Genomic DNA, 12,076 nt, shown 5'->3' with positions numbered 1-12,076 from the left:
TCAGCCCCTGCTGTCTGGATATTAAGACTATGTACTAGTATACATATACGTATAGTCTAAATACCCAGACAGCATACCTTGATTCGTCTTCTGTGCTGTTCAAAAAAATGAATACTAATACTTCCAACTGCTTTCAGCATCTTTGTTTCATCAGATTGTTTCAAAAAGGATTTCAGCTTGAGAAGCGAGGTCTCTAGGTCAAAAAGTACCTGTACTAATTACAACATTGGGTTATTTTCAACTACTAGGTTGAGCAAGCGCTTCATATGCAACCCAATAGTTGGGTTCAAATTAACCCACTTTCATAGATAGCTGTGGTGGCGGGTAGAGACGCAACCATCACGGTATTACCCAACCCTAACCCAACAAACGGGTTACGCACTGAAAAATAACCCAATAACTTGAACAACACAGGAACTGGATTACAATCATAGCCCTATAACCCAGAAAATTGGTTACGCTGAAAAATAACCCCAAAAAATAATTTAACCCAACACCGCTAACCCAGAAATTGGGTTACAGAAATAACCTGGCATTTCTCTTATCTGTAGTGAGTGTGAGTGCAGCAGAAACCACAGAGGAAGGAGGAGGGTTTAATGTGCAGTGACTAGAGCTGATCAGAGAGCAGCTGTGACTTGGTTGGAGAGTCAGGATGGAGGAATCCTCTCTGCTCAAGCTGCTCTGTGAGTTTCTCTTTCATCTGCTTTGGTTTCTACATCACTGTCACGTCTCTGTGTGGATCCAGTCCAACATCAGGACCGGACCTCTGCTCATAGATAGATATAGATAGATATCAGTTTTATTTGTCATTCAGAAAATATACACCTTGCAGTGAATGTAAGAATGAAATGACGTTTCTGTGGCTGTGACACTGATAAAAACAGAGAATAATACATTAGAATAGAGATTTTTAGAGAGCTGATGGTGTCTTTACTAAAGTTTGGCTCTGCACCTGCACACAGTGTTGTCTATGAATGTGCGTGCGTTTCTGCTACTTTGTCTTTACCAAAGTTCCCATGATGCTTTGAGGCGACTGTAAAACCAGTGTAGTTTGTTAAAGGGACAGTTGAGCATCTTTCTCCTCAGAGTCAGTTTACAGGTGGAGGTTCAGTCTCAGTCTGCACCGTCACACTTCATTTCCTCAGGCTGTTACACACCGCACCCTGTCACGTTGCATTGTGGGAAATGTAGGCTGCAGTGTTTCCTCTTTCAACCTGTTGTGTCTCTGCAGGTCTGATGTCTCTGCTCTGCTGCAGCTCCACCACAGGTCAGTGAACTTCTGTACAACTTGAATGTGATACTGATATGCTAAACAACAGCAGCTGCCCCCTCCATATATGACAATCTAACAGCAAGTCCTCATTTAAACACCATCCAAGCAGGGCCGGCCCTAGCATATTGGTGGCCCTAAACAAGATTTTTGTTTGTGGTCCACTCTAAGCGTAAACACCAAATCACATACACTGCTTAAAACTGAATACAGACATGTTTGATAGACAGATGTAACAATACTCAAGCATTTCCATAGCCTTCATCTTCTCCTCAACACCAAAAAAACCAAATGCATCATCTTTAACCGGAAACATACTCCCACCCCTGAACCAAAAATCCTCTGTGCTAACGGCTCGGAACTAGAGTTCGTCTCCAAGTACAAATACCTTGGCCTCTGGTTGGATTCTTCACTCTCCTTCACCACCCACATCAATCACCTTCAGTCCAAAGTCAAAGCTCGTCTGAGCTTCCTTTACCGGAACAAGGCCTCCTTCACCCGTGCAGCTTGTCAAAATGACCATCCTACCCATATTCGACTATGGTGACACCATCTACAGAACGGCATCTCACTCCACTCTCAGCAAACTGGACCCACTCCACCACTCCGCCATCCGTTTTGCCACTGGGGCTCCATTCACCACTCACCACTGCGACCTCTATAACCTGGTAGACTGGACTTCCCTTCACACCAGACGGCTCCATCACTGGTTTCTGCTCATCTACAAAACCATTCTCGGCATCACACCTCTCTACCTCTCTTCCCTTCTGCACCTCTCTCACCCTGCCCGCAATCTAAGGTCCAGTGCTTTCATCAACCTCTCCATCCCCAAAGTCCGCACCGTCTTTGGACGCAGTGCCTTCCGGTTCGCTGCAGCCTTTGACTGGAACACCTTACAAAACACCCTTAAACTCTCTGTCCTCACGTCTCTCTCTGTCTTCAAACAAAATTTACTACATACCACAGTCGACTCCTGCACATGCTAACAGGCTTCTCGTCATGCCCCATTGTTTAATTACATTATATTATATTGTATTTTATTGATTATATTGACATACTGTATGTACTGTTTTGTAGAGAATTTTTCTGTGTAATTTATTAACCTTGTTTCATTTTTAGCACTCCCCTCTCCCTTCCCCCTCAGGCTGCACTTGAAAATAAGAATTTTGTTCTTAATTTGCTTGCCTGGTTAAATAAAGTTTAAATAAAAAAAAAAAATTTATGTCTAATCTTCCGCTCTAAGTACACTGAGGCCAATTTGTCCTAGAACACCGTATAAAGAAATAATTTAGGCCAAATTTTCTGAAAAAATTTCAAATCCCTTGTGAAAACACTCCTTCAGTCATGAGAACAAACTCTTTTGGTGCTTGAAATAGGATATGAATACAGTAATAGATAAGTGTAGAAAACAAGTCTAAAATGAAATTTTGTAAAATCGCCTTTTGAGCATAAATGTTGTCATTCTGGCATTCTATGTTCACCAAATGTCTTAAATGTGAGATAAAAGAAGCCGAATATTGACTTCAAAGCTTCATCAGATTTTTTAAATGAGAAATTAGCTTTTTTTCCTCTTCAAACTAAAATATTTACTAAATAAACGGAAAACACACAATTTACATTGTTCATATAATGTGTGTTGTCACTGTGTCTGTGCTGTGTGAAAGGTAAAAAAAAAAGTGTAAGAGCTCAGGTCTGTATACAGAGCTGGAGCTGAGTTTAAGTCTGAACTTTCTCATATATTTTTTTTAAATAATCATGCTCATCAGATGAGTCAAAACTTTCAGCATCTGAAGCACCGTCATCACCGCTTCTCTCTCTCTCTCTCCTAACGATTCTGCGGGTTTGAAGCTTCACCGTTGTTTTAATTGACAGGTTCGGTGTCCTCTGCCGTCTCTCTCCATGCCAGCCGCTGTAGGTAAACCATGGAGCTAAAACTGTGATAGGAAGGACCTTAGTGATCCCAGAGTGCCAATTGGTTGGCCGAAGTTGACTGACAGGCGATTCAACCAATCACGTATGCTCAAGTTGACGGACAACGGATTCAACCAATTACGCACAGTGAGAGGGGACGATGCGTGCACCATGCTCTGTTACTGGCTCTCAAACCCTGGCTGTGAATAACGTAGGTCCTCGAGGGCGGGTGTATTTGAAAGAGGAGAGCCGTCCCTCGGTCACGGGAGCAGTTAAACCGCGTTTCTACGGCGTAAAATGACCGAAATATAAACAAAAACATATCAAGACCGTCGCGTAAACGCGCGCGCCAACCTCAGTTTTTAAATGACTTGAATTGAACCCCAGTACCTTCTGATCATGTGGCCCCACCTGACGGCTGAGGCCCTAAACAACCGCATAGAGTGTTTATGCCAGGGGCCGGCCCTGCATCCAAGAATGCACTATTTAACAGCTGAGCAATAATCCAGTCTGGCACGTATAATATCTTATCTCTGTTTCGTCCCGTCTGTTTTGTTCCTGTTAAATGAATGACTGATATTATGACGACTACAAACTTGTTTAAATGCAATCAAATGTAAGGCGTAAAATGGAAGATTTCACAGCACCAATGTGCTGTTGTAAGTATTACTGCAAACACGATGTATTAAGATGTCTATTTGACTGATATGATATTGAAAATGTTTTTTACATCTCTTTTCGATGTATGGTACTTCGGACCCCAGGAAGACTAGCTTGTGCCATTGGCATCAGCTAATGGGGATCCTTTTAAATAAATAAATAAATAGACACTTACAACAACATTAAAGGTACCTTTAAAATTCTAAAAATCTGAGTATATCTGGTAAGTATTTGACAGTAATCGATGACATAAGTGAGTTGACATTTGAAATTTGGTCATCTGTGTATGGAGCAGGGGCCAAAATTTGTCCTACCAATAAAATTAGTCCAACCACCTGAGATGGTTGGACTAACTGGTGGATAACTTTTAACATAAGCCGTGTCGCATTAGAAACAGTAAAAATGTATTACATTTGTGACAATGTATGGATGTTGTCATCTTCTAAGCTCGTCTGACTGTGAGTCCCAGCAGCTCTCAGCTGTTTAAACATGACTCAGTGTCTCTGAGCTGTGAGGAGGACGACAGCTCTGCTGGATGGAAGGTGATGAGGAACACAACCAGAAAGACCAGAACTCAGTGTGGAGTCGACTGGGGAAATTCAACTGGTTCCTCCTGTAGAATCGGCTTCCTCAAAACATTTGACAGTGGAGTTTACTGGTGTGAGTCTGCAGAGGGAGCAACAAGCAGCAGCAGCATCAACATCACTGTGACTGGTAAGATCAGACTGTGGAGTCAGTGTTGATGAAGCTGTGTGGAAATGGATCAACTGCTGTACTTTGTCTCTGTGTTGAGGTGGACCAGTGATCCTGCAGAGTCCTGTCCTCCCTGTGATGGAGGGACATGATGTCACTCTGAGCTGTCAATCAAAGGAGACCCCTCCCTCCAACCCCCCAGCTGCTTTCTATAAAGATGGCTCCCTCATCAGGACTGAGCCTACACGTCACATGACCATCCACCATGTTACCAAGTCTGATGAAGGCCTCTACAGCTGTGACATCACAGGTCACAGGTCTCCATCCAGCTGGATCACTGTCACAGGTCAGGAGGTTTCACCATTTCACCACTTATTCATCCACATATTTACCTGACCAGGTGAATCTCTCTACAGAAAGACCTCCTACCACTCCAGGCCCTTCCACCTCTTCTCCTCCTCCTCCCTTAGCCCCGCCCCCCGTCTCCTCCTCCCTCCATCTTGTCCTCACTGTGCTCCGTCACCTGGTGATGATTTGTCCGTACGTCGTCTCCACTGTCCTCATGGTGTCTCTGTATCCACACAGAGCCAAAGGTATCTATCTATCTATCTATCTATCTATCCATCCATCCATCCATCCATCCATCCATCCATCTAACTATTTCTTTCAATCTCATCATTAGTAACTCCTTTGACAGGAAGTGACCCACCTGTCCCCATGGCAACAGTACCACCCATCCTAGCAGAGCCGACATTGGCTGAAGTCAGTGATGATGTCACGGCGGTCACCACTGAGCATGACTTCTGATCAGAGTTCAGTTCCATCAGTAAGAGGCAGAAACTCCCCTGTTGTTTGTGTGTGGATCATATTTTGTAGCTTCATGTAACAACAGTGACTGCGTTTACATGGACTTCAGTACCCGGTTTTGATGGTTACCCCGATTTTGATCAAATTTGGGATATGCTGTTTACATGAACTTAGAGAAACCTGTTATTCAGTTTCCTTGTATCCATAATAAACACCAGTATCCCAGTTTCTGATTACTGCGTCTTATGTGCGTATGCGTGTTTCATGTTTATTGTTTTACAACAGGAAGCATAACAAATTGAAAATCTCTACAAATAAGAAAAAGTACAAATTAACAACACTGCCATGATATATAACTTAATGAATGAAGATAAAATGTAATGCAGACTGATCGGTTCATTGTAAAACATTTATTTATTGATGTAAATGTGGTGATTTCTGTACGTAGGCTCCAGAGCCCCGAGGCAGCGCTGCTCCTCTGTCCAATACACACATGAAGCTTCACTTTTCATTCAAACAAACTAATGCGACTGCCACAATTGTTAGATTTCATCAATGAGACCAACATTTATCTCCTAAAAATAATTTAACCAGCCGGTGGTAAACCTCTAAAAGTAAGTTAATTGGCGATCGTTTTCTCCCCCGGGTTGACGACGTAGGTTGGCCGGCCGAGCAGCTCTGCAGACCGGCTGCTGCCTCTGTGATGTTGCGGTTGCTGCTTCACTTCTCCGGAAAACATTGTAGCAAATTTTCCGATGATGAGTGGCTTTCATATATCAGGTTTACATGCTGGTTTCTTTCGTTCTTCAGGCAGCAAAATCGGGATATGGTGTTTACATGCTCAAATCAAAAACAGTATACTTAAAAACCCTGATATTGAATTCCATGTAAACGCAGTCAGTGCGTGAATTCCTGATCTTTGGTATTTGACCATGTTACCTTCTGCCTATTAAAGGGATAGTTCAACATTTTGGCAAATTGGCCCATTGCCATAATCGCTATAGTCATAGCAGTAGGTTCATTACCTTTAATTGTAGGTGTAAGCTATTTTCAGTACGGCGGAGCGCAGCAGCTGGCTGCTCAGAGCTACGCTATGGAGGCTAAGGGAATTTCTTGGTTTCCCTCATTAAACTCATCAAATTCAACATCCCAAAACTCCACAGCGCTTTTGTAGACAAGTTGTGACCTGCACAACCACCACGCTATGAGGTAATGACGGAACGATGCGAAACGGAGCCGTTTTCGAGGTAAATACAGGGTAAATACGGAGACTGCTTGCTGAAAAACTGTCCCTGAACGCAACGCGCATCAGCGGTTTTGTATGAATTTACCTCGAAAACGGCTCCGTTTCGTATCGTTCCGTCATTATCTCATAGCGTGGTGGTTGTGCAGCTCACAACTTGTCTACAAAAGCGCTGTGGAGTTTTGGGATTTTGTATTTGATGAGTTTAATGAGGGAAACCAAGAAATTCCCTTAGCCTCCATAGCGTAGCTCTGAGCAGCCTGCTGCTGCGCTCCGCTGTACTAAAAATAGCTTACACCTACAATTAAAGGTAACGAACCTACTGCTATGACTATAGCAATTATGGCAATGGGCCAATTTGCCAAAATGTTGAACTATCCCTTTAACATGTTGAATACGTTTTTGTATGTTTGAACCGTTCCTTCTGTTTCTGTGACTCTGAACATGTTGAATAAAGTGTTGTACATTTGAAGTAGCGGTACTTCCTCCTGATTTCTTTGTTTATCTGCGTTTTCACACTTTAGTCATGTGGAAGGTTTAAAACTCATTGTGGTTTGATTTTCTCGGACAGAGTGAGACATCCTGTTTGCATCTCTTCACACCCTAAAGACTAAAGTCACTGATGAAGCAGGAACTCAACATTCAAGATTCAAGATTCTTTATTTTCATTGAGACCATCTCATATCTATGTATATACACATAAATATAAATAATATAAAACATTTTAGCCGTTAACACATTTTCAGCCAGACAGGACAAACTGAGTCAAACACTGATGCCAACATCTGCTTTATGCCCCGCCCCCTGCTCTGACACCTGCTCTGTCCATCAGTACATGTGTTAACCAGCAGGTGGCAGCACTTTTCTCCGACTGAACAGCAACAGGCTTCTGTAAAACTGCTCTCAGATCAGTTTGAGACCTTGAACTCATCAGGATCAGTGTCTTCATTAGACACTGGTCTGGACATGAGTCTGTCCTTCTGTCTGTGGACCTGAGTTGACTTGAGATGATGACGATGATGTCGACGATGAAGCCGTTTCCACTGCCGTCCAGTTTGTCCTGGTCGTCATCTCTCTTCAGTCTGTGGTTGAGTGTTGTTGAAACTGACTGTGAGGCTGCAGCTCACTCTTCCTTCTTCTGCAGCAGCAGTAGCAGCCCTGAGTGGGTTCATCCATCACTGTACAGAAGAGGCTGAACCTGCTGTGTAACAGAAGGGAGGGGTCTTCAGCTGTTGTAGACAAGGTCATTTTATTTGTATAGGCCGTTTTTACAAACAGTTTAAGGGCTTTACATGGCATCATAACAACATCCTCTGCCCTTAGACCCTCACATCCACTGAGGAAAAACTCCATAGAAAACCCTTTTAACAGGGAAAAATTGGAGAAACCTCAGGGTGAGCAACAGAGGAGGGATCCCTCACCCAGGACGGACAGACGTGCAATAGATGTTGTTACAGACAAGACAACAGTTTATAGTTTATGACAGAATGTGGGAAACATGGAAACGTTAAGGAGCTGATGGAGGCAGCTTCCGGTGGGAGGAGAGGCAGGGAGAGCAGGCCAGCTTACTGTAATGGGCTCTATGCACAGCTCCACCACTTCCTGAATTTAAGGCAGGTCCTTCATTTCCTGTCTTACATTATTGGACAAACTGATTAATCCAGGTGTGTCTGACCATTGTGACTACTCAGACACACCTGGATTAATAAATTTGTTTGGTGGACCAGTGATCCTGCAGAGTCCTGTCCTCCCTGTGATGGAGGGACATGATGTCACTCTGAGCTGTCAATCAAAGGAGACCCCTCCCTCCAACCCCCCAGCTGCTTTCTATAAAGATGGCTCCCTCATCAGGACTGAGCCTACACGTCACATGACCATCCACCATGTTACCAAGTCTGATGAAGGCCTCTACAGCTGTGACATCACAGGCCATGGAGGGTCTCCACCCAGCTGGGTCGCTGTCACAGGTCAGGAGGTCACAGGAGTTGTGTTGTGTAGAAGGAATAGACAAGTACTCCGACTGAGTACAAAAGAACATGTAGAGTTTACCGGAGGCTCTGTAGTCAAGTACAAAGTCACATACATCTTACTTAGCGTATAAGGTGATATGTTCTTTGTAATGTGTAACCCAGCCTGTAGTCCGGTTGTTGGAGTTATCCATGGCGACAACATCAGTTGCCGGGGTAACCATAGCTTTAGCTTCGGCAAGCACACTTTCAATCTGGGCTAGCATTGCAAGGGCTTTCTGTAGTGGGGGGGGCAACCGCCATTCCGACATCCCACCAGTCCGACATAGGCCTCTAATTGTCTAAATGGCAACACTTAATTTTCTATCAAATGTCCCATCATTCTGACAATTCTTGCCTCCTATGGGCGGAATGACGGTATTTTTTTCTTATTTTAAACATCCTGCCTTTCCAACAGTTCCTTCAATAGCGTATTTTTTTCCCAAAAATATTTTGCACTGATTGGGCATAGGCAGTGAATAAAGGAGTTGCTTAAGTTTAGTAAAAAGAGCAGGTAGAGTCTAGACAGGCAGACTAGTCCCTGTCTGCGCTCTGCTGTGTAATTACGCACATCCATGTGGGTATTCCTCTATCAGCATGTCTTAAAGAACCTGTTGAGAAACACACATTTACTTATATCGAAAGCCTTGTTGGAATGGTCGGACGATCGCATGTCTGAATAGCGGTATGTCGGAATGGTGGGATGTCGGAATGACAGCATGTAACCTCTGTAGTGCCAACGTATCCTCCATTAGCAAGCGCTCTCTGATCCTTGTGTTGTTGGTCTTTTTGACAGTTTGATCTCGGATCATATGTTCAGCCATTGCGCCAAACTTACAAGTAATAACGAGCTCATGCAAGGCAGCAGCATACTGAGCAGTCGACTCACCGACGGGTTGTGCCTTCTGGTGGAACTTCTTTCTCTCTGCTACAATGTTCAACTTTGGTATAAAAAATGTCTTTAAAACAAACAGGACATCCAGATAAGAGTGTAAAAAATGCACTGGGATTCTGCGCCAACAGTGTGAATCAACATCATTTCCCATTGTCCTCCATTTTGTCAGCTAAAGCTAGCACTTAATTGTCAAACATACGGATCCATGACTCAAAACGTAGCCTTTACTGGAGGCTCTGTAGTCAAGTCCCAAATCACATGTCATACTCAGCATATATGATGTTATAGTCCACTTACTGGTAGAAAGATGTAATAGCATACACATGACTAGACCACAAGGTCAGGAGGGTCACTTTGATTTCACCACCTATTCATCCACATATTTACCTGAGCAGGTGAATCTCTCTACAGAAAGACCTCCTCCCTCTTCTCCTCCCCCTGCCTCCTCCTCCTCCCTCCATCTTGTCCTCACTGTGCTCCGTCACCTGGTGGTCATCTGTCCGTACGTCGTCTCCACTGTCATCATGGTGTCTCTGTATCGACAGAGAGCCTCAGGTAACAATCAATCATAGTATTTTACTATTTTATTCCTCAGTCACTGTTTCCATCATTTACAGTTCTGTACTGTTGATTATTATTGATTATAGATTAATTATCCATCTCTTTCTGTTTATAAACTGAATCTAAATCTTATCAACTCCTCTGACAGGAAGTCACCCAACAGCTCCACCCACCTCATCTTCATCTTCTTCCTCATCCTCAGCTGGAACCAGACTCCAGTCAAACTGCTGAACCAAAGTGAACGTGTTTCTGAATGAAGTGAGAGATGAATCTGTTCATTTCTCCAACGACCAAAAGTGCGCTTGATTTGCACTTAACCCACACAGTCAGACCGCATGGGAGTGTAAGTATAAATCCCACAATGCACCAGCTGGTGAAGTCTGCCGTCATTGGGAGCAACAAGCCACGTTTAGGAAATGCCACTAAATACATTTCAATAAAATGAATTTGACTTTCTATCTCATAAGTATGACTTTTTAATCTCATATATTTTATATTCTTTTCTCTAATGTTTTTCAATTTCAGTTTTGTCTTTAGGCTTCGTTTACTTTTACATCTGATCAATTTTGACCTGTTTTTTCCTTTTACTTTTTTTTCAATACGGAGTTGGGCTTACATTATGGTTTGAATCTTGCACATAGAGACACTTGTGGAGTAGATAAGACTGTGATCCAGCAGCACTGTTTATTAAAACTGTTGCTGTGTGTGTCCGAGTTGTGCTAGTGTGCACAATGGCACTCAGATGACAGGCTGCAGTGATCAAGTTTGTCCCGATTGCTTTTAAATATCCCCGTGTGCTTGGCCACTTAATGCATGCTTGCACACTATATGTAGTACGTTCCACCAGCCAAGCGCACTCAGCCAAGTGGAGAAATGGGACAGCGCCAGAGTGAATTCCCAGAACCAGGATCAGGTCAACATGTGAATTTTCTGAATGTAAAACACATACACATGAAGTTAGTAAGTCTGTGTCCACAATTCACATTTCATTCTTTATTTCCTACAGATACAAAAGCAACAATCAGTATATGCATACATTTTTCAAAAAAAAAAAGTCAGTCTCTTTAATTTGCTATTTATTTGCTAGTATCCTTCCACATTTTGTACAACTACACCACAGGTAACCAGGAGAAAAGACATAAAGGTAACATTAGATAACTTGTAGTATCTGTATAGTAAATGTGTGTCTGCCACTGATGAAGGCCTTTGGGTCCTGGGGGAACTTTTACCTTGTTTATTATGTGGAATATGTGAGGATCAATCAAATCAAAGTTTGTTTGTTTTGTTTTTTAACTTTTTTTTGTTCGAAGTACATGTTGTTCATTACATCTTTGTATGGCTTAACAGAAGAGTTAATGACAAACCAGGGAATTCAACTATGAAATATACTGTAGTTAAAAAACAAAAACAAACACACAAACAAAACTAACCAGAATTGCATCCACGTTGCATTTAGCGCGTTTGCCTTGATGAATATGCAAATATGAATGTTTCGACCAGAATGTGCAAAATATTGGGAGGAGTAGATGCAAATAGATTTATTTAGCACACGCAACGTGATTTACCAAACCTGAAACAGATTGCGGTGGAAGTCTTTGCGTCTTTATTTAGTATGTTTGAAAGGCAAGTCTGAACTGGCACAGCTTTTTTTCTTTTATTGATTTATTACCTTCGAGGGAAAAAGCTCTTATATCTCGCACACTCGCATTTCCTCGCATCCGTTACGCACAACGCACGTCTCTCCTCCTGTGCGCTCCTCTCCTCTCCTGTAGCTACCTGGCTGCTCAGCTCAAGGACCGGGGCCGGGACTGAGAGACGTCACCTCTGCCTTCACCCCGTCTTTGATCCCTCTGGTCAGAGGATCCGAGTGCGGCCTGAGTGTCCCACCTAGTAGATCAGGCTCTAAGAGTTTTACTAGTGTGTGCGTTGCCCTCTTTCAATATAAAGCTGGTGTGGTGTTGATTTAAATGTCACAGATATTCCTGATTTAGAGGCCTCGTCCACTGCCCACTTCACAACATGGAGACACA

Source organism: Trachurus japonicus, chromosome 18 (genome assembly GCF_045865225.1).
Source record: "Trachurus japonicus isolate A0001 chromosome 18, Traja_1.0".
In the NCBI taxonomy this organism is placed as follows: domain Eukaryota; kingdom Metazoa; phylum Chordata; class Actinopteri; order Carangiformes; family Carangidae; genus Trachurus; species Trachurus japonicus.
This window is presented reverse-complemented; position numbering follows the sequence as displayed.